This window comes from Ursus arctos, unplaced genomic scaffold (genome assembly GCF_023065955.2).
Source record: "Ursus arctos isolate Adak ecotype North America unplaced genomic scaffold, UrsArc2.0 scaffold_8, whole genome shotgun sequence".
Classification (NCBI taxonomy): domain Eukaryota; kingdom Metazoa; phylum Chordata; class Mammalia; order Carnivora; family Ursidae; genus Ursus; species Ursus arctos.
Genome location: NW_026623100.1, coordinates 1,654,524 through 1,672,481, shown reverse-complemented (window position 1 = coordinate 1,672,481; position 17,958 = coordinate 1,654,524). Strand labels below are relative to the sequence as shown.

Below are 17,958 nucleotides of genomic sequence, written 5' to 3'. Positions count from 1 at the left end.
TGTTAGCACAGCTGCGAATTGGGTTAAATTAAACCCAACAGGAGACTAATCCACACGCAGAACAGAAGGAAGCAGCTCGTGTAAACTCAAATGAATACAATGTGGAAGTTTTCCAGAAGGAAACCATGGACCCTCGAGAATCTTCAGTGGGCGGGGGAGGGCGTGCGTAAGGAGCAGATGCTCCATTTCCAATGAGGGCTCCGGTGTCTACTTAGTAAGAAGAGAAGGGCCAGCCTGAAAGATGTTCAGTGTGGTAGAAAAGGAGATGCCAAACCACCCGATGAGGCCGAGGCCCTCCTTCCCACCCGCCCTCTGCCTTTCTTCCTCACACCTCCCAAGTATTTAACTCATACTTAAGGGACAGGCCTTTCTTGCTGTTAGTTAAGGGAGACCTGTAGCTTCCACCCCAGATGTGCAGGAAGTAAAGGTATCACCCAGTTGGGGAAACTGAGAGCCAGGTTTGCTGCCTCCATCTGGTGAAACTCGGCTCCTCCCACAAGCTCCTTTGCTGGTGCCCAGTCAGGCTGCTTCTGCCCCTCACTCTTCCACAGCCCCAGCGGGGTCGAGGCCTCATCCTGAGCTACTCTGGTTGTTGCATTACACACACACACACACACACACACACACACACACACACACGGTACTCCAGAGCCCCTGTGGAGGGTGCCAGGGGCCGGGGAGTGGTGATTGTAAAGCCTTGCCTGCCGGTCATTCTGATGCAGGGACTGCACACTTCAGGGGAGCTGTTTCTCCAAACCAGATGCAGGAGGGACAAGGGAAAGAAAGGACGGGAGAGAAGCCCCAGGAAATGGGCAGATTTCAGATGGCAACGTTGCTGAGACGCAGACACTGCCTGCCGCGCCACCCAGGGCTGGATGCATTATGGCAGGACCCGGGCGGATTTCGGAAGACAGCCGCCAACAGGTGAAAGGCCAGTTCGGGGTGTCCCGGGGGGCAAAGCTGCGTCCCCATTGCGCTGTTCTGATGATCACTGGCCCCTTGAACAAAGCGTTTTCCTCTTGACCCTCTGTGTTTCCTGGTGGACCCCTGACTGGGCTCGGAAGGCGGCACGTGGGGAGGCGGGGTGGCCCATGCGTCCGTGGAGCGGCAGCAGGTGGGGAGGAGACTGCAGCCCCACCACCTGCCCTAGAGAGTGGTAGCTCGCCCCCACGCCTGTGTGTGTGTGTGTGTGTGTGTGTTTGTGCGCGCGGGAAGGTGCACCAGCCGGGGCAGGTCGCCGGGGAGGAGGGGGTGGGGCGGGGGGCACTCGCCGCTTTCGGAGTTCCTCACCGGAAGGAAACTCAACCGCCGCCCGGCCTCTTAGTTGATCTTTACCTCTGCTCAGTCCATCCTCTCCTCTACTTGCTTCACTGATGGCACCCAGAGGTGCCATGACAGACCCCCAGGAAGTCTCCTGAGAGTCACATCCCGAAACCGCCGCTGGGAAGGGCAGACTGAAACCGGCCTTGCGAGAGCTGGCGAGGAAATTCCCATCCTCAGGTTGGCAGGCACGCCTACCTCTGGTCTCTGCAGCGATCCATGTTTCTAAATGAGGTTCTAAACTGACTGCCCACCAAGGTCTAGGCTCACATACAATGATGATCCCTATGTTACATTGTGCGTATAATGAGTCATCTGGTGATCAACACTAAAACACAGGAGTTTGGAGGTGGGAGCCACTCTTTTATTCCAAGTGGGGCCAGGGAGGGTTTCTGTGATCAGGTGACTTGTTAGCAGAGACCTGAAGGGGATGATCAAGACACAGAGATCCTGGGTAAGAACATCCTGGGCAGAAGCAATAGCAGATGCAGCACCTTGTGGCCTGTGTGAGGAGCAGCAGGAAGGCCGGAGTGGCCCAAGTACAGGCAAGGTGTCACTGGTAGGGGCAGCCAACCAGACAGCTCCATGGGGATCACAGACCCTGCTCTGTCCTTGTCTGTGTAGCTGCACTTTAACTGCAGGGTCCCAGGGGGTATTCTGGATCCTGGCTAAATTGATGGGTTGTTCCACGGAAAGATGGACACCTCGGATGGCCTTGACCGTCACCAAACCACTGTGAACGACTAATAAGCCGAGGTCTAGATGACATCTTAAATTCAGCCCATGAGTGCATGCACAGCACGGACAGGACTTACAGGTGCCCTGTCCCGTTCGCAAAGCTTTGCCTGTCTCACCTCACTTAAACCCGCACAATGATCCCACGAGCTGAGTATTGTTATCCTTCTCAGGTAACTGATAGACATTCCCCAACAACTATTATCCTGTCCACAGTCCCATCATTAGCCCATGGAAGAGCCAGGACTTGGGCCCACGTCTCTCTCTCACTCCAACCCACACTTCCACACAGCCCCTGGCCTCAGCATCCTTTCTAGAGTCATGCTACCGGCTGTGGCTACGTCCACCTCCCATGGTGTGCCCATTTCAGTCCAACCCCAACAGGACATGCCCAGGCCAACATCAGGGAAGAAAGCCTTCTGAAGCTGAAGTGGATCTTGCTTGTCTTGGGTCTCACACAGTTCTGACACTGCCATTGTGTGGACAGTGGCTGCTTGGTTTGCTCTTGGCCTTGGGAGATGGAAAGAGAGGTTCTGTTTTCCACTCTGGCTCCCAGCATCCTGCTGCCCCAAATAACATATACACAGGTTCTGGGCCCAGCCAGCAGGGCTATCTGTGAAGGGACTTGGGGAGGGGTGCCTTGGTGGCTCAATCCATCGAGTGATTGACCCTTGATTTGGGCTCAGGTCATGATCTCAGGGTTTTGAGATGGAGCCCTGCCTCAGGCTCCATGCTGGGTGTGGAGCCTGCTTGGGATTCTCTCTCTCCCTTTCTCTCTGTCCCTCCCTACCATTCTTACTCTCAAAAAAAAGGGATCTGGGGAACTCAGAGATGTCTAGGGTTCTAGACATCTGTCTAGGTAGAAATCATGCCCCACCCCTGAAAGGGTTAAGATATGAAGTTAAATTTCAATCTAATTTGCAGCAGCCCACGCTAGACCTGATCTCTGAAGGAGCCCATGGAAAAGACACCAAGTTGAGGTCTGTGAACCTCAGCTGAAATGCTTCCACTTACCAGGAGGGAGCTCTTGGGCAAGTCACCTTACCTCTCCGAGCCTTAACTGCACACTTGTGACACCGTGATGATAATTTCGACTTCACAGATGTACATCCCAGGTGCTAGAGGCTAAAGGGGTGCTCCCCATGGAGATATGCTCCTAGCCTTAGAGAGCGCCACACAGCACAACACCAGAGACATACACTTGAATAATGATTACGGTGCAACGCAGCATGGTAAGTGCTGTTTATTTCCATTTCTTTTATGAATCTGTCTTTCCATTTGTGTGTGAATATGTGGCTATTTGTCCTACTTCTTCCTTCGATAACTAAGAACAGGGTCCAGGTCTTCCATTTCTTTTAGCTCTTCTTACAAAACCTCGAGCAAAATTTATAGCCTGGTATTCTATGGCAAATGCAGCAGCCTCTCTAATTTAACAAGGAAAACCTCCAGGGAGGCCCTGGAGAAGTGTTGTTCAGGCCCCCAGGTAAACAGGACAGATGCCCCCCCAAACCCGCTAGCCAGTGCACATGCAGGGAGCCAGCATCCTCCTGACTAGAACCCAGCAGGGTGGGCTGAAGGGTGCTCAGCCCGACAGAGACCTGCACCTCCAGAGGCCCCTGCTTTTATTTAATTGATGCAGGAAGCAAACAGCTGGCTCCTCTGAGAACAAGGGACATTGCATTTGTCAGTGTCTCAATTCTGTTTATTCTGTAAACATAAGGAGGAGCTCCACATTCTACTATTCTTAGTTTTGCAATCCTCACAAAATAAATATTTGCCTTCAAAAGCAGCAACTGTGATAATCATCAGGGTAATATTCTCAAGCGCTGCTTCCCTCACACATGCCAATTGCAGAAGTCAAGTCAGAGAGCTGTGTGTGGTCTGTTTGGATAATGAATTTCATGTGGAAACCTCACGTTGGAAACCGACTGGCAGCGATGGTGGCGGAAGTTTGGTCTCTTGGTTTTCAGACTTGACTCAAAACCAAGTGTCCAAGTCACTGGAATGGTTTCTTCTGTCCATAAAATCAGAGCAAAATTGCTTAAATGAGTGTTGGAGGGGGACCAAGACACTTGCTCACATCACAGTGGTCGTAGGAACAGAGCTGGTCCCTGCTAGAGGCCACCAGGATAGATGAGACGTCTGCTGTGTGTTCACATATCTTCAGGATGGGTCTCGCTCCCTCAATTTCTGCAAGAATGAGCTAAACCCTGAAAGAGCTTCTGCCGAAATTGCTTTAAATTCTTCTAACTTAAATGATATTTACCGAAGATCTTATCACCCCGGAAGGAATCCATCAAGCAGAAAACCACTCTGCAAATCTCCTGATGCACGTGGCCTTGTGCCGTTTACCAATGCCACCCCGCCCAGCTGCCCAGCCCCTGCTCTGTAGAGATGCTGGCTTTCTGCAGAGGGTGGAGTGTCGACCAGCCACATCCCCAAAGTGTCCATTCAGATGGATTTTCTTCATTAAGGAGAGGAATATTTAGGAACAGTCATTTCTAGCCATTATTAAGGACTAAATCTTAAGGAAAATGAACCTTAAAAGTCCTCTGAGGTACTTTTAAGCAAGTGCAGTGCATTCCAGTATTTTTAAGGATTATGTTTTTTTCTGGGCCAGAGGTAGTATTTGTTATGCAAGAACAAAAAGCCTCAATCAAAATATTAAGCCATAAAGCCATATTTGCCAGGTAAACAAAATCAGCCAAAGTAACAGACGTGTGCATCCCATCTGACTGTCCTCTGCGATGTAGGGCCTCCCTGTACAGTATCAGGAGCCCAGCCGGATGCCAAGCCGCTGAGACCACCCCCTCCTTTTCCCTCATGACCCATCCATGTGCTCTCAATGCCCTGGGTTTCCCTGCGATGGGGTCTCTTCCTCTAGGCTGACCTCCCACCCTAATGCGTCTCCACAGTCCTATTACTTGGAAGGAAATCAAATTTGCCAGGTGCTGGTGAGCCACGTGCTGCACGGGACTGAGCAGCCAGGGTTCTCCCTAGCTCCTAGGGCTGTGTGCAATGGACAAGAATAGCTCTGGCATGCCAAACTGGGTGTGAAATTGATCTCTCAGTTAGTTCCCCAAAAGCATCCTGGAAGAGGAGGCTTCCTAATGGAATGTCAGGGCGCTGGACTGCGCCCTTGGAGCTGCTCTGCCCACCCAACTCCACCTTTCCCAGTGCTGGCAAGTACCTCTCCAGCTCTCCAAGTGAGAAACGGGGTGAGTGGAGCTGGCGTGGGGCCGACTGCAGGAGGATCAGGTAGGGTGTGAAAGGGTAGGAGGCAATGTGGGATTCTATAAGAATGGTCAGTGTTTTCTTTCGAGCTTTAGACTTTAAAAAATGGAAGCATGTGTTTCAAGTTGGAATCTTTAAAATATTTCTCAAGAAGGGCCCCTTTGTCCTTTGTTAATTGCAAGGGGAACAGATGTTGGGTTGAAAGGGACCATCCACTGTCCTGCCAGCTTCTCCTGTTGCCTGCCCTGCTGCGTATACGTGAGCCAGACGGGTGCTCTCAGGAAGTGCGTGGCGGGAGACCTGACTCATGGCAGGTGGGGGTGGGTTTCACAATACACCAACTAGGGTGCTGTGGCCACTGCTGGTCTCCGGATGGTAGGCGCATGAATACTTCAGCCTGAGGTAATACGTGGCTTTCTTTGCCTTCCCACCTCCTGTAATGAAAGCCCAGACTTCTTACCATGGCCTCTAGCCTGACATGCTCTGGCTCTTGGCTCTCTTTTCTCATCTCTTGTTTTCCCCACCTTTCCCTCTGCTGTCACCACACTGCCTTCCTGCTGGTGCTGGCACGTCTTGAGTTCATCCTCACCCTGGGGCCTCCCCATGGTTCTCTCCCTCACTTCACCTAGGGTTTCACTCAGATAACATCTCCTCATGGGGCCCCCAACTCCAGGGCTTTCTTTTTGCTTCCCCTGCTTATTTGTTTCTTCATGGCATTGGATTTATCTGGAACTACATCCATACCAATGTATTATGGCTTCCTCTTCCACGCTAGAATGTAAGCTCCACAAAGCAGGAACATCTTCTGTCCTCACCCGTGCACGGTACCACTGCATCACTATGTCCCTTTAAAGTGCCTGCCATGAACCAGGTGCTCAGAAAAGGCTTGCTGAATGAATGTACATTAAAACCAACATGAAATCCTACCTTCATCTCTCTTCTGTGCCTGACATTTAAGAAATATGGAACTGGAAATATGGCAGGATGGAAACTTCAAGAGAAAAGATTCGGTAATGGTCTGACAGTTGTCAGAACTGTGACGCCCCCCCCCCCAGCCATTTTTCATCTGTAGTCTAGATCTACATGTCTTTCTTCATCTCCTAAGAAAGCACCTTTTGTCAGGATTAGAGTGTTGTTGGCAGATTATCTCCCTATTATTTTCAAGAGACTAACATCCTATTTCGGTATTTGGGCTCACCTTTTAGTTGCTTGTATACAGCCACTGGCTGGTATCGTCTTACAGTATCAGTCTTAAGAGATCTAGAAACACTACAGCTAAGCTTGGCTTCCATGCGCCCTGGGTCCCACCACTACTAGTAATGACAACACGACTGTGGCTGTTACCGCTCTGTCTGCCGATTCCATCAGGCCTCACAAGCCAAAGCACCTCCCGGCCACGTGCAGAGCACAGTCTGATTTACTGTCTTGGGAAGTGACTGGGGATGATATAAGCTTGGTGGGTGGCACAGCTGTGGCTATCAACACAAGTGCCTTTCCCTACACAAGGCTCATTACCACCCATCTGCTCTGCACAGTGATCTGATTTGTCAGAAGTGGAAAACAAAGGCCTTCTGGTTCGTTACATGGGAAACTGTACGTCTATACGTCTGGGTATTTCTGGGGGAGGCCTGGACGCAGGAGGCGGGGCCTCCGGCTTTGCCAGCTCGTGTCTGTTCCATCTCTAGCCAAGCAGTGTGTTCGACATCCATGGGAACCCACCCTTTGAGAAGTAACATGTATCTGCACCCAGAGAGGGTAGCTTTGCCCACTGGAATTTGTTTGCTTGTTGACTTAGGGTACACTTTGATGCTAGGCAGCCCCTTGTTCCCCACTGTGTGATTAGAACAGCTGGTGGCCTTTCTTGGAAGGATCTCATTCATTCATTCATTGGACATACCGCTGGCCCTTGAACGATGCGGGGGTTAGGAGGGCCAACCCCTGAGCAGTCAGAAATCCACAGAGAACTTCCGACTCACCAAAAACTTAGCTACTAATAGCCTACTGTTGGCCAGAGCTTTACCAATAACATAAATGATTAACACATATTTTATATGTTATACGCATTATATACTGTGTTCTTACAATAAAGTAAGCTAGAGAAAAGACAATGTTATTAAGAAAACCCTAAGGAAGAAAAAACACACTTATAGTACTGTCCTATATTTATATTTTAAAAATCTGCACATACGTGGACCTACACAGTTCAAACCTACATTGCTCAAGGGTCAGCTGCACTTTCACTGAGTGCCCACTATGTCCTACGGGAGGACTGAAGACACCTGGGTTGTAGGGTCCCTTATTTACCAGCAAATGAATGGCCTACCCTGATGCTAAGACCCAGGGCCAAGTGTTTTCCTTGGCTTTGATTGTACAAGTTATCCACCTTGGGCACTGCTCTGTGATGACCTCAGGACAGATAGTGGTGAAAAACTAGAGTCCAGTCTCACCTGTACTAACAGAGCCCAAGAAATCATTGGGATGGCTGAACTCCAAAAGCCATTTGCAAATTTCTCTTAGTTCCTGGATTGAATCACCTGTATTCAACTCTGTTTGCGCTTTATACAAACAGCAACTTGGTACTTCCCACATCAATATCTCCTCAACTCCCAAGCCTTCACGGGGACAGCTCACAAGAACAGAGCCTGGATTGCTTCCTCCTTAGCCCTGCCTCTGATAAGGACAGGCGGCCAGCAAACAGTGTGGTGTGAGGGTTGGGCTCTACGAAAGGCAGAAGTCTGCTCCCGCTACCCTCAGTTTTACTGAGTGGTTGTCCCAGAACCTTTGCCACATGTCCTTATAGAGGCAAGCGTGTCCACCACAGATGCAGGGGACAGAGGTTCTAGTCCCACCCTTCCAAATTACATGTTACGCAGCATGATGCCCTGGGCTACTGTCGGCATCACGGTCATTATTGGCCATATGGGGTTGGGCAGGCCACTTAACTTTTCTAAGGCTCCATTTCCTTGTTTGGAAAATAGATAAGAAATGCATGAAAATGCTTTGCAAAGTGGTCTAGAAATGTAGGGCAGAAGTTAGCCGATGGGACATCAGTTTGTCTTCCCCTCTTCACTCTTTAGGCAAATAATAATTGGAAATTGAATCAAAGTCCTGCCCCAATACGTGAACTCAGGAGGTCCTGCATGACCCGCTGTGATGGGCAGCACTCTCTGAGGCAGGGCTGGGGCCTCAGTTTCCTAATTGACCTAATGTGCTAAGTGAGCTTAATGTAAGTTAATTAATGATGCTATTGGGGGGTGGAATCACCTGGGCAGAGCCTCAAACAGCATCAAAGAGGTGAGCAGGCAGGTGTCCTCCGGGCTAATTGAACAAATCAGGGCCTGGAGGAAAGCTGCTGGGAGGTGTGCAGGCAGGACATTGAGCAGGCCTGGGGAGAGAAGGCGGTGGGAGAGACTGGCTTCCCAGATGCCATCCTGTTTATAGCTCCTATGTCTGAATTTCAGATCTGCTTGAGTCTTTGCAACTGGATTCCTGGGCATTTCCTTGAGAATGAGTTTCATTTTTTAGAGAGCACAAAACTCACTCACCCAGACACAGAAATTGAGATTCTATCTGTGGTCTCCTGGGACCTAAGAAACTTTGATCAGAAGACGCTCCCCAGTGAAAAGAGTCAATCCAGTTTGTACCGTGTGAAATAGGGGGTAAGACCAGGCTGTCTTCACTTCCCTGAGCAAACACGGGGCTGTTGCCTGTGGCAGGTGCTGTGCTGGGTACAGGGACATGCTGATGCTTAAGAAAGAAGGGTGAGCCCCTGACACTTCTGAGCTTTGCAAATATGTATCTTCAACAAAATGAAAATCCTGTTTACTTGTAGAAATCAGGTAGTGGCCAGAGAGTGAAAACCAAACATTTCAGGGAAATTTTATTTACTTTTTCCTCCCAAAGACATGTGCTTCCAGGATAACCCTTCCGCTGTGCCATCACGATTTAATATTCCCATGTACAGCCCGGCTCCCTGAAGGATGGAGAGAAAGTGCAGCAGAGGTCCCGGCTGACCCAGGCCAGAGCAGGGCCCCCAGGCGTCTCCTTGGCGGGGAAGGGGACACGTGGGCAATCACCAGGACAAATGCGAACGTCCCAACTCGGATGAGTCCTCTTTTTGGTGGACTTTGTCAAAAAGTAACTTTAGATGGCTATGCCTTTGAAATCTCAGCATTAAGTCAGGTAAGACATATTCTCTATGTTAGCTATTTGAATTGATTCCTTTCTCCTTAGTCCATTACGGCTTTTTACCTTGCTAATATTTTGAATTAGCGTCCGTTTCATTCTTAGAGAGTGTCTCAGACATGCACTCTACAGAGCTACAGAGCAGTGGCTAGCTGGACAGCAGAAAAGGCGAGTTGGCCTCTGGTCTCCAGCCTTCACTCCAGCCTTCTCATACCCTGCGTCCCACCAACTCTTGAATGCCTCTGCTGACGGGCTTCTGCTCTGCTACCCTGTCACTGGTTGTTTTCGCTGTCCTTCTTGGAGCCCCATTATCAGCTGCCCCTTCTTGCCCTGCCCTGACCCCTTGCACCTCCCAGGTGCAGGGGCAGTTGCTACAGGATGCTGGGGAAGCAGAGCTGGCTCTTGTGCGGGAACCCAAACTACTCCGTGATGAGTCAGAGCACTGAGGAGAGCCTCTTGGCTGGAAATAAATGCCCCAATCATCAGAAATACATACTTCCCCCACGGTGCACCCCGAAACAGAGACATCTGAGACATCAGGTCTCAGACTTGATTCCAAATTGCGCCTGGAAGGAAGGTCTCTTAGAGCATCGCAGGTAACTCAGGGGCAACGCAGGTACACAGTGAAGTCCCCGCTGCTGCTTGTGTTCCCCGCGAGCCAGGCTCAGGGGCAAACCTCAGAAACACACTTTTCACGCTCTCTGGAGACATCCGTAGTCTCGGTAGCCAAAACCTTAAAGCCAGCTAAACACACACAAAACTTGGCTCACTAACCAAGTGTGCAACCAGGAGCAAAGTGGGGTTTCTCATGTTTTCCCGAAAACAAAGGAACAATCTCAGGTCTTAGAACTGGTAGTGCAGACACAGAGTAATTGGTAAAGCTTGTTCAAACGCAACCCAAAAATGACGCGCATTTCAAAAATGCACTCAGGCCGTTTCTCAGCCCATGACACCTCTGTCTCCAACAGCCAAAGAGTTCAGAAACCCCGAAGAGAAGGACCAAGGCTTACCTGGACCTGCTGGCGGGTCAGTTTCTAATCCAAGCAGAAGACGGTCTGTGGAGAAAGGCAGGCACGGTCCCGTGTGGGGCCACCAGGTTTCACAGGTGGTCGTCTGGCAATGCTCTGGGAAGCAGGTGGCCAGGGTCGCTGGAGGCTGGCAGAGCTGCCCCGCGGCAAGGCACCTCTCTGCTGTCGGCTCCACTTTCGTTCTATTCCAAGGGGCTGTCCGGGAACTCTTCCTTGACTGCTCCGTCCGCCTGCGAGTGTGCGAACTCAGTCCTTGCGGAGGGGCTTTCCCTCACTGCAGACTCACCTGCACCATCTAGAGGCCTCTCCCAGCACTGAGATGCTGGCGCCTGGCTCCTCGGGTTCGCCCCCTCTGCAGCCTGCCCGACACACCCACCTGGCTCCTGACTTCCTGCCCTGAAAAGCACCAGTTGGAATTTGTAAAATCATTGATTTCTTTTTCTTTTCTTTTCTTTTTTCTTTTAGAGACAGAACCTTGCTTCCATCAGAACAACCAAAGCCTTTGGGGACTGGAGTGCCAAAAAAAACTAAATTAGCATTAAAATTTCATTAATCAAGACTTGTTCACCCAAGGACCCCCTACTGAGATGGCCACAGCATGGGTGCTACTGCTTCATTCGGAGACATGTTCATATGTCTGTGCACATTCCTGTCCTCCTCTCCCTCTCCCCCCCACACCTGCAGCAGGCTTTGGTCCTTGATCTGTTTTCCCTGACACCCCACCACCATATATATCCCACAAAACCCCAGACAGCCACATGTATCCCACAAAGCCCCAGGCAGTCACATATACCCCATTAAACTCCAGACAGCCATCTATACCTCATTAAACTCCAAATAGCCATATCTACCCCATTAAACTCCAGATAGCCATGTATACCCCATTAAATGCCAGATAGCCATATCTACCCCATTAAATGCCAGAGAGCCATATATACCCCATGCAACTCCATATATCTCTCTTATGTATAAAAGAGGGCTTCAACTACCTCCATTTTGACCTCAGTCTGTACTTTCTAATTGACTAAGTTCTTCTTTCCAGCTTATCTCTTAACTCAGGCAAAAGACCCTGTGGGCAAAGCCCCCCCAATGGAAACTAAAACTACCCCCTCAAGGAATAAGGACTGACCTGAGCCAGCAAGACCCGCATGACTGACCCCATGACAATGACTGACCTGACCTTCATTTCCCACCTGCATGTACCCACCAACTTTTGTCCCACATTTTCCTTACTTAAACCTGGATGCATTTCCAGCACTTTGGAGATGGTCTTGAGATGTTAGTCTACTGTCCTCCCAGTGTTGGCCTCACTGAAATAAATTCCTTTCTTGTTTCACCACCACGCCTCTCTCTGCCTTTGGATTTTGTCAGCGGTGAGTGGCCAAGCCTAGTCTGTTTGGGAGCCCCCACACCAGGTGCTCTCTTATCCCTCCACCCTGGTTACACTAGATAATCAGGAAGACATCTAAAACACTAACATTTCGAAAGGACATTGCCTTTCAGTGTTTGTTATTTCTCCCAAGTTAAATGATTAGGAACCCCCCCCCCCAAAGCCCACCAATACATAGAGGAACAGAGCAACTTGGGGTTGGATTTCTATGTTCTCCCTTTCCATCTTTTCCTCTCTGTCCTGGATACATGCAAGTTAATTCACACACGAGAAAGTAAAGAGCTTAAGAGAGACACAGAGACAGAAATGTTTGGGACTGGGGCAGGGAGGTTGGGCAGAACCTTATTTATCTAATTTACTTGACCAATGTCAATGGTTAATCCAGATAACGTAGGTTTCCAAATAAGAATTTTAACCTGAACGTTCAGGTTCCGTCATTTATATGCCCACACGGAGCTCAAGCTAAGGGTTTGTGATAAATTGAAATCACTAAATTATTAAGTCTGGAACCTACAAAATGAAAAGGAAATAAGTATTCTGGGCTAATTTTTTCTATTGTGTATAATTTTGACTTTTTAGCATGTTCATTTTGATAGGTGTGTTTGAGGATAGAGATTATCTTAGGTGCAACTTTTTTTCTAGTGGAAATTAAATGGTGACTTTAAATTTGCTAAAGATGGAGGACACTGATATTGCCAAGAGATAGGAAGAAAGGAAGGAAAATCAGAATAGGTGCCGAATATGAATGATGTAGCAGAAGCCCAAAAAAGTTTTTTTCCTCTTTTGAAAAATCCAAAACATTATGCTATTAAGAAAGGTTGTAGATGGTTACACTTGAAATGCTCACAGTCATCATACCCAAATGAAAAAGGAGTATACAAATTAATTCAGCTGATTAAGAATGTAACAAGAGAGATGGTCACTCATCTTCATCACTTAAGGCCCAGAGCTTGGAGGATAGGTGATTTTCTGTTTTGCACATTTTCTAAAAGACTGAGGCAGAAATAGCAAAAGCTTATCAATAGTATTTCTCTATTTCTTTTTTATTTATTTTATTTTTAAAAAAGGTTTTATTTATTTATTTGACAGAGATAGAGACAGCCAGCGAGAGAGGGAACACAAGCAGGGGGAGTGGGAGAGGAAGAAGCAGGTTCCCAGCCGAGGAGCCTGATGTGGGATTCGATCCCAGAACGCCGGGATCACGCCCTGAGCCGAAGGCAGACACTTAACGACTGAGCCACCCAGGCGCCCCAATAGTATTTCTTTAAATAAGAACATGAATCAAGATTGCAGACCACAGTTGGGTGACTGGGGTCTCTTGGGGGCTGTGGAGAATGGAGTGTAGTTTAGAACATATGCTTGCTTCACATAGCAGAACCCTGCCCTGCCTGCTGTGCCCTTTCCCCGAGCGAGCGAACACAGATGCAGCCGGGAGCCCAGGGCAGGGCCGCTGCTCGCTGGTGGGGGCAGGTGCCAGCTCTCAGCACCGTCGAGCCGTGGCTTTGCAAATGCTTGCAGTGATTTAGTAGGACTCCCCTGCCTGTGGAAAACATTCATGCATGGAACAGTCTAGTAGATGCAATAATTAACCAGTGAGCAACTCTGAGCCGTATTCTGGTCATCACTGGGTGATGGTCGTTGGGTGGAGCTGAAAGAAGACTCCTGATATCCGCTCCTTCTGTCAGAATATCATTCTTCTGTGTCAGGCATCATTTCTTCATTCAGCAAGTGCCTGGCGCACCTCTCGGAGCCAGGCCATTGAGGTGCCGGCATACCACAGTCAAAATCTGGCCTCAAGAAAGTGCCACAGAGGCGGAGAATAACCCCGTTCTGAAATAACCATAAAATAGCATTTCTGGAGGTGACAAGTAGGCAAGGGGTGCAGGATGCTTGGGCTGTGTGGGTGGGGGTGTTACTGTCTGCTAGTGACGGTTTCCTGCTAATCTGACTGCTGTCTGGGAAAGCAGTCCACTGGACGGGGAGGCTGCTTTCTGGCAGCTCACCCCAACCCTGAACTGCCTTTACCCATAACAAGTGGCCACAGCAAGTAAACTTCTGGGTACCTACAAAGTTTACCTCAGAGTTCCTTCCGGGAAATTACTTGTCTCAAATCACAAGAAGCATGTGAGTGTTTCATGAACTTTTGTATGCCCTTGGTGGGCGCTCAGTAACACAAAGTTTTTCAGAATAAAATGACCACAGCTCTGTCTCTGGCGTGGAATTTGCAGCTTCGAATCTGTCATAGAACTAGAGCAGAACTGGAATTCTTTTCCTGGAGAACTTGCCCTTGCCCCTGTGACGAGGAGGACGGCAGGGTCCCCGGGCCCGGCCTGGCCCAGTGCCTCCCTTTCTCTAGAAAATGCAAGACCCCAGCTCTGCTAGCAGTCAACGCTCCGGTTCTGCCCTCCCGAGAGCGTGAGCTAGCTAGTTCCTAAAGCTCCTTGCTGCCCATGTTTATTACAGCTCCATAAGCAGAAGAAACAGGAACACAAATACTTGTGATTTAAACTCTTACAATGTCTTTCCAAATATGCAAGCCCTGTGGAGGGCCTTGGTTGGCAAACAGGTGTTCAAAATATCAGAATGGAGCTAAGCGGTGCAAAGGAGGCAAGCCAGCAGTTGAGGTGAGGAGTGAGCGCCTGTGAGGGTGGTGCTCTGGCTGATAACCGGGTCGGGACTGGTTGCTCCGAGAGGAAGGAGGGAGTCTTTCAGAGTAAGGGAGGAAAGGTGTTTTGGGTAGAAAGAAGAGCTTGTGCGAAGACCCTGACTGGAAAAGAGCCAAGCATACCGAGGAACCAGAGAGAGGAGCCATGTGGCCAAAAGCAGGGAGCTGGTCCAAGTCCGCTGAGCTGGACTTGGGAAGGGCAGTAGAGACCACAGCCCAGTAAAGGGGTTTGGATTTTATTCCGAGTATACTGGATATACTTTGAAGGATAAGGCAATCTTATTTCAGAACAGACTTCTATCCCTAGCGCCAAAAAGAAATCCACAGACCCAAATGGAGTCACTTACACCAGGCCTTGTCACCCAACTGAGCTCAGTACCCAACCCAATTGCAGTTTCAACCTCCCCCACAGAAATAGTCTTATCTGGTCAGTCAGGAATTTTCTGGTCAGCACCAATGAGATAATCTGTCACATGGGCTTTCTCCATCCTCCAGAGGAAGATGAAGTCATCTGCATGATAAGACCCTCTGCTCTTCCCTGTCCGGAACGTGACGGTGCCTGGAAGAGTCCTTTTTTTTCTTTTGTTGTTACCGTCTTGCCCCACCCTCCTTCCTATAAAAACCAACCACTTTGTACAACTCCTGGGGTCATCTCTCTACCTGCTAGATGGGATGCTGCCCTTCATGAATTGCTTAATAAAGCCAATAAGATCTTCAAATTTACTCCCCTGAATTTGGTTATTGTTGTTTTAACACCAGCCAAGTCAGGAAGGAGAGAGACAGTCTGGGGGTGGGCATGTGCACATGCTGGATCCTGGGTCTTCTGTAATCCAGTCCCGGGGGACGAAGGGCTGAGTGAGTGGTTAGCAAAAACACGGGTGATCTGTCCTCCCCCAGCACAAAACAAGAGGAGACAACTCTAGGTCAGAGGCAGAGTAAACAAGCTGGGCTTCCAACTGCTTTTATCTCTTCAGAGAATGGGATTCCGCATTTAGTTATTTAACTAACTTTGCCATACTCCAACACCCTGCTGCTAATTAAAGAAATAAAAGTCCAGCTTTCCTTTACTCCGTAAACACTGGACACTGTTTAAGAAAAAGGTCGTGTGGATTTGGAACAGTCAGCTGTCAATAATGAGTCTGGTCACACAGAGAGAGTGCCGCCACAAACCCCCTGCGGGGCCCTCAGCGCTCTCTGTTCCTGCTCCTGAGCGGCCCCCACCTACCCCGGTTACCTAAGCAGTGAAAGTATAATTGAAATTGATCCTTTGGGAGCTTGAACAGTGCAAAGGTTCAAATTACTAAATCTTTTTTATGACCCGTAATATTGTCATTTAGCTCAACAGTACAGAGCAGTACATTTTTCTAATAAAAGAAAACCACAAGAATATTATAAAACCTATTTGCACCGTACCAGAAAAATTAAAAGGGGTTGGAACTGAGTTTGGAAATATGGAATATTGATGTCTTCATTTAAAAATCAACACATCCATTCTTCCAGTAGACGAGTTCCTAGTTCTACCATAATTCATGGCTTTGGGGTTAGTGAGTGGTTCATGAGATTATCATTCTATTATCAGTGGATACTCACAGCAGGGGGATAGGAGTCCATAATATAAGCATGTAAAATTATATGTTCCCTGAGTTATATTTAATAAAATTTATTAATGGAACTTTATTACATTTACAGGAATGTTTTGCAAGTGATCTGTGAGGCAGAAGAATAATTAGTTTATGAGGGCTAATGTGTTCCTGGGGGACACGTGATTCTATGGAGTATTTAGTGTGTCTGTACTTGTCACCTACCACTGATAGAAGCTCACTGTCCTCAAAAGCTGTAGTTGGTGAAAGAAAACCAGAATGGGGACAAAGAAATTTTTTAATGGGAATTCAACCTGGCTGGCAGATCTGCTCCCTGCCACCTGCTGCCTGTTTCCCATCTCACTAGTACCTTCCTGGTTCTGCTGAGGGCAACATGCCTGGCTCAGCAGCTGTAGTCCCCAGCTTCCCCTGCAGCTAGGGGCAGCCCCCTGCTTCAAGACCATCCATGGAGCCATCACAGTCGTGCATGACTTCCAAAAAGCCTGTGTAAGGGGCTTTCTCCTCTGGGAGGAGAGCTGTTGTGCCCTCTTCTGCTTAACTCCTCGCTGTCACTCAGTGAATGTGACAACTGGTATAACAGGGCAGAGCAAGAGTACAGGAGGAGCTCTGGCCCCTCAGCAGAGTGGTCATGTCAGCCTTGAACGACCTACCTCACTGATGGGAAGGAGTAGCCCTTGTGTCCTTTAGCCACAGTGCCCTCTGTCACTAGAACCCTAAATAATGTGCATGGCTTCTCTCTCTCTCATTATGAAAAATCAGGATCCACAAGTCATTTTTTCTAGATAACCAAGGGCTAAGAGAGTCTGTTCTATGACAATCTTGGCTTTCATATGGGTTGTAGTGGGGTGTCACTCAGAGTACAAAATGATTCTCCAAAGAACCGAATGTTGGTTAACTGAAAAGATTCTGAAGAGCGAGAGCCCCCCGCTGCCTGACTGTGGTCCTCAGGCGGCAGAGACTCCAGCCCCAGGGAGTAGTCAGAGGTGCCCAGCTGCAGCTTCTGACCCAGTCTGTACCCCAGCAGGGTGTGGGGCAGATCTGGTCCCACTCTAAGCCACACACTTTAGGCCTCTTTACACCCCAGATGCAGGGATATGGGTGTAAGTTCAACATGCGCCAGGGTCTTCAAAGTGGGAATAGATACCCTGCAGGTGATCAAGGTAATTCACTGGGTGGGGCCAGAACATTCGAACTTCCACTTCCATTGATATCCAGTGTCTAAAATACAAGTAAGAGTATGTTATTCATATCAAATCTAGGGATGTGTTTCTCCTGCTATGAGTTCTTTTACATGGTTAAAAACAGGGTTAATCAGACCACACCAGAAGGCTGCCAAAATGTTTTTAGATTTTCAAGAAGAGTTTCTGAAGCATGAGTTAACTTTCAGTATTGTTCACCAACTTCATTTGCTCTCTTCCTCTCCTGCCCACAAGCATGGTCCTGTCTTAGTCATCTTCCCTGCCAGGAACAGTCTGTGGAGGCCAAGCAATGTTGACCGGAAATCTTGGTGGCATCATGCAGTGATAGCTTATTTCTTGCTCACATCCCATTCTGACTTGGGTCAGGTGGCTCTTCTGGATGGTTCTCCTGTAAGAAGAGACTCAGAAATCCAAGCTTTCCATCCTGTGGCCCGACCATCCTGGAGTCCTTCACCCCGGGACAAGGGAGGGAAAGTGTGGATACACATGCTAAGATGTTTTGGGAGCGAGGCCCGGCCGTGGAGCATGTCACTTCGACTGCATGTGCCCAGGCTGACTGTAACTGAGGCTGGGAAATGCAGGGCCCTTGCATGTGCAGGGA

The 17,958-nt window shown here is 48.9% G+C and overlaps 1 protein-coding gene across 4 annotated transcripts in view; it reads right to left on the bottom strand.

The window, feature by feature from the left end:
• Positions 1-10,818, bottom strand: part of EDAR (ectodysplasin A receptor) — a 96,341-nt gene extending 85,523 nt beyond the window's left edge. For all 4 annotated transcript variants that reach the window (XM_057309279.1, XM_026516135.4, XM_057309278.1 and 1 more), the window contains exon 1: positions 10,485-10,818. The gene's annotated coding sequence lies outside the window, so the exon portion shown is untranslated. The remainder of the gene's footprint in view (positions 1-10,484) is intronic.
• Between the last annotated feature and the right edge of the window lie 7,140 nt (positions 10,819-17,958).